Source organism: Aegilops tauschii, chromosome 2 (genome assembly GCF_002575655.3).
Source record: "Aegilops tauschii subsp. strangulata cultivar AL8/78 chromosome 2, Aet v6.0, whole genome shotgun sequence".
Taxonomy (NCBI): Eukaryota; Viridiplantae; Streptophyta; class Magnoliopsida; order Poales; family Poaceae; genus Aegilops; species Aegilops tauschii.
In genome coordinates this window covers 415,695,440-415,700,140 of record NC_053036.3, presented here as the reverse complement: position 1 = coordinate 415,700,140, position 4,701 = coordinate 415,695,440, and positions in this window count along the sequence as shown.

Genomic DNA, 4,701 nt, shown 5'->3' with positions numbered 1-4,701 from the left:
CCTGGCTCAACACCAACGGTCATACTCGGACTGCCTTGCTCATGTATATCGTCCATCACAATGACAATCTATAAAACAGCCTAAGCTAGAGAGGGTACTATGGTAGTATGGTACGGAGTATGTACTATCGTGAGCGACCGATCTTAGTGCCACTGCACACCGAAACCCCTTCCATCGCTAGCGCGCGCTTCCCGCCTGAATCGGTCACCGTCTCTCCAGAATGTCAATGCCGCATTCACCGGACTTAATTGCAGGTGCAATTGGTGTGTCACTGACATGCGGGACAGATGCCCGTTGGGCCCACATGTCAGTAACCCAAACGCATCTGCAGTTAAGTCACTGAAGCAGCATCCGCATTCACGCCCGACGAACCTACTCCGGCACCAGTTGTCCATCCGTCTGCCGCGGCTCATTGCCATTCGCCCGCTATATTAACTTGAGCCCCAGCTCCCAGCCATAGCCAAAGACCCACACTTATTCTCCTTCGGTCCCTTCCTTCTGTCGGCACCACTTCAACCATGGCCTCCTAGCGCTCCGAAGCTCTCTTGGACGTATTGTCGCAGGAGCAGACGAGGGACATCGGCGGCTCCGCTCCGGGCGCGCTCCAAAGCTCTCTTCGACGTACTGTCGCAGGAGCAAACGAAGGAGGTCGCCGGCACCCCCCCGACCGCCCTCCGCCGCCACGACCACGAAGCCGGCGCGCGTGCGCGTGCGCAACCGGGAACGAGGAAGAGTAGTACACGGTAGGTCGCCGCCGCTCTGGTCCCGGGAAGGCCACCGCTACTCCACTCAGTCGACGCCAAGCTTGGTGGGGTAAACATCGGCGGCCGATTAGCCGCTTGACAGCGACGTGGAGGCGGAAATCTTCAGAACCTTGTGCTTCGGAGGAGGAGGTTATCAAGGCGGATGAGGAGGAGGCAAAGGCAATGGACGGCTTTCTCGGGTTCATGGCCGGACATGGTGGTCGAGCGCCGACGATCGTTTAGATTCAGTTTACAGTAGGTTTTAGTACGGTTTGTGTGAAATATGTAATGAATTTCGTCCAGTTTGTAGGAAAAGTTTTCGAAATGTAATGAATTTCATCCGGTTAATTTGAAATTTGCTCTGTTTGCACGAATTTCGTCCGGTTAGTTCATATAGTTGTCGAAAGGTATGCGGGCAGCATCGGATGGCATCCATCAGTGTCCTCGGACAGATGCCGGTGTAAATTTGTAGGCCAGCGCTGGAGATGCCCTAACTATCATGCTATAATCGCTAACAATCCTCCATTATTTGGCAGGGAACAGTTATCCCTCGATCAAAATCAGATCCGCGGTGTTTCGCACTCTTCCCACTTAAGAGGGTAAACTCTTGCTTACATAAAAATGGAGCAAGTGGACGGCACTGTAGCACGTCATATCACTCGAACTAGCCCGCCTAACGAGCGGGAAAGCACCGCCCTCGTCATTTTGTTCTGGATTTCTATCGATTGATCGCGCGAAAATGTTACGCTTCGCAAGTTCTAAAGGAAAAGGCGGCACACTTACGACTCGTACGCGTCACAACCCCGACAGTCTGGCTCGCACGCCGCTCACCAGAGGGGACACGCGTTGTCTTGCAATTTCACTGACATGTGGGACCGTAATTGAATAAACCATCGAGAGCCAAAATCTAATCGCTCGGCGGGCGTCGGCTGAGAAGAGAGAAACGGGGGAGGGAGAAGAGATCGCCCGCCCGCCGCGCACGGAGTCCAAGAAATATATGGTGATAATGTGAGGTGGGCCATGCTGGAGTCCGGACCGCTTCCGGAGCCCGCTCTCACCGCCCTGGCCCCTCAAGACGCCAGCTGCCCGCCGCATGCATGCATAGCAAGTAGTACTCCTTATGTGGAGCAGAGAGAGGCATTGACAAAGTCAAGGAGTTGGCTCTGCAAGAGCCCGTCTCTACACGTGCTCCTAGGTATAAAAAATAATTCTAAAAAAGGCATAAAAACAATTGTGTCTTAAAAAAGAATGGTAGAAAACATTTGAGAGGAAATAGATAGAGAGAAAGTGAGAAAAAGCTGTAACCTGGCATTACATGAGGAAGTAGGGAGTGGTGCACATGCCAAGTTCACTGGGCTGCCGTGTTTCACACTCCTCCGTCGTAACAGTGGAGACAATAGCTTTCATCAAAAATAAACAATGAATACTCGTTGCTCGTCCTCTATATCGGAAAGAATACTTTCATTCGCCGACATGTGGGACGTCAACCATCCTGGTCCACCTGCCATGCACAAAATTATCCTGGTCTACCCCGGTCGTATCGCAGGCCCAACCTTTCCCACTGTAAGTTGTTCGGACGAAGGAACCATCATGACTTCGTTGAATTCCGCTTCTTCAAGAAAACTTACTGTAACCGCAATACTGCTACCACACGCGAAGACTGGACGACACTGTACCACGTCATATCACTGAAATCCACTAGGCCAAACTAGCCCGCCTAGGACATCTATTTTGGAACGGAGGGAGTACGTCTCTGCACTGCTATGATTTTGTGTTGCACGTTCTCTGTACTTTTGCTATGATTTTCCTACCCTATGAACCAAATGAGGCCTGAATGTATGTCGACTATTGTCTGATCGATCGCTAAGCCTATAATTTTAGGAGCTAGGGCTATTGGTCTATCGACGAGGGATAAGTATAAGCGTACCACGAGCTCATCAGCCCCAACGTTTCTCTTCGGTGAGTGTTTTGCAAGTACTATAGCTCACACAGTAGCTAGCCTACTAACACCAAGAATCATCAAACAAGCCCTGCTGATATGATAAACAGTTCAAACTTACATCTAAGCATGCCATATATTACATCAAAAGCTGGTGAGGATACATCTGTTTCCATAACTCTTAGAGGGTTCGCATGATTCATCGCATGATTCACTATCAAACAAAAGTAGCAAGATCCGCCCACACAAGACAGTGCACTAGCCCTAAGATGGTTTCATAACACGCATCGTTCTGGTAATTAAACACAGGGCAATGCAAACTACCCTGAAGGATTAGCGCGACCAACTATTTCTTGTCATCGATCTCTCAGGCAATGACCACAACACGGACAGCGGCATGGGAATCGATTTTTGGGGCGATGTCCACAGGACTGACCACGACATCGGAATCAATCTCTGGGGCGATGTCCACAGGATGGACAGCGGCATCGGAATCGATCTCCAGGGCGATGCCAACAGGACGGGCCACGACATCGGAATCATCAAGGACGTCCACCGGCACCTGCACAACCCTAACATATTAGCAAGCACATTGCAAATAATCAAAAACCACAACTATGGTAATAAGCCATTATTTTTTACCTTGTGCAGCTCACCGGGGGATCTCATCCCTCCGGGGGCCATCTCCTCGTCCTCGATGGGGGCCATCACCTTGCCAGGGGAATACTGCTCCTCAACAGCGACTATCGCCTCAAACTCGGTCTTGAGCCTCACATAGGTGGCAATCAGAGTTCCTGGGGTAGGCACGGTGGGGCCCTTGCTGTTCTTCCAACTTTCTTTGAGGAGTTCGTCCGCCAACGTCCTCAACTCTTTGGCCAGTGCTTGTTTCTTGGAGTTCTTCGTCTCCATGGGTTGGCCCGCCAACATGGTCAGCTCGTTGGTCGGTGCTCGCTTCCAGGAGATCGCTGTCTCCAGTGGGTTGTCCGCCGACAACTCTTTGCCTAGTGATCCAGGATCCATCAATGAACTAACAAACAAAAAGCAATCGAAAGGAAACCACAATCGCAATGAAAACGGGAAAAGAATAGGATGTGAGAATAGGTCGGTGCTTCGCAAAAAGAAGATTCTTGGAATGAAAATATAGCAGCATAACTGATTCGCCCACCTTTCCTTCATCGGTACAGAAGAAAAATGGTAGAAGTGAGTAGCCTGGAGTGAGGTTTTCTTCAAGAAAGGGAAGACAGGGCTTGAACGAGCGTTCCAGTGAAATGATGGTTGCTTCGTCCAGTCCAACTTGGAGGCCACCTTACCACTGCTGGTAAAGGTGTGGGTTTTGTGATATGACGGGTCATGACGGCCACACCGGGGTGACAGGTGAGTCTCGACTGTAGCACCTCGCTGTGATTTGGTGGATAGCACGCGGGCCCGGATGCTTTGAAATGTCCCGCATGTAGATAGAGCAGCTAGTCATATAGGAGTGCTCAATATTGTGCACCGCGACCAAGGCGGAGAGGAAAACGAGAGAACTACGTAATTAATGCATGATTTTAATTAGGGTAGTTTTGTAAAGTACGAGATACATTCCTCCAATCGCAAAATGCCTTGGTTCATGAGATTTGAGATTTGAGCCCTATAAACCGGAAGGGAGGGAGTACTGCACACGGTGTAGTCTAGTCACTTGTTGAAATCTCTAGAAAGGCAAATACTCCTTTCCGGTTTACAGGGCTATACTACTCCCTCCGTCAGGTGTGTAAGTCATCTTACGAAAACCAAATAGTCCCAAAACACTTAGGCGCGGTGCATTAACTTCTACCTTGTTTCTTGTTTCTTGACATATCAACCAATAAGAGATGAGATGTGTGCATGCTTTTAATGACTTGCAATGGCTAGTTCATTGCATGCAATGCTATTAATTAGCAAATAAACATTGGTGACCCCAAGAGGAAACGGTGCTAAGCACGTGGACCTATGCAGAATGAGTATCAACCAATGGATAATGGAGTTTAATTGTTAAACAAT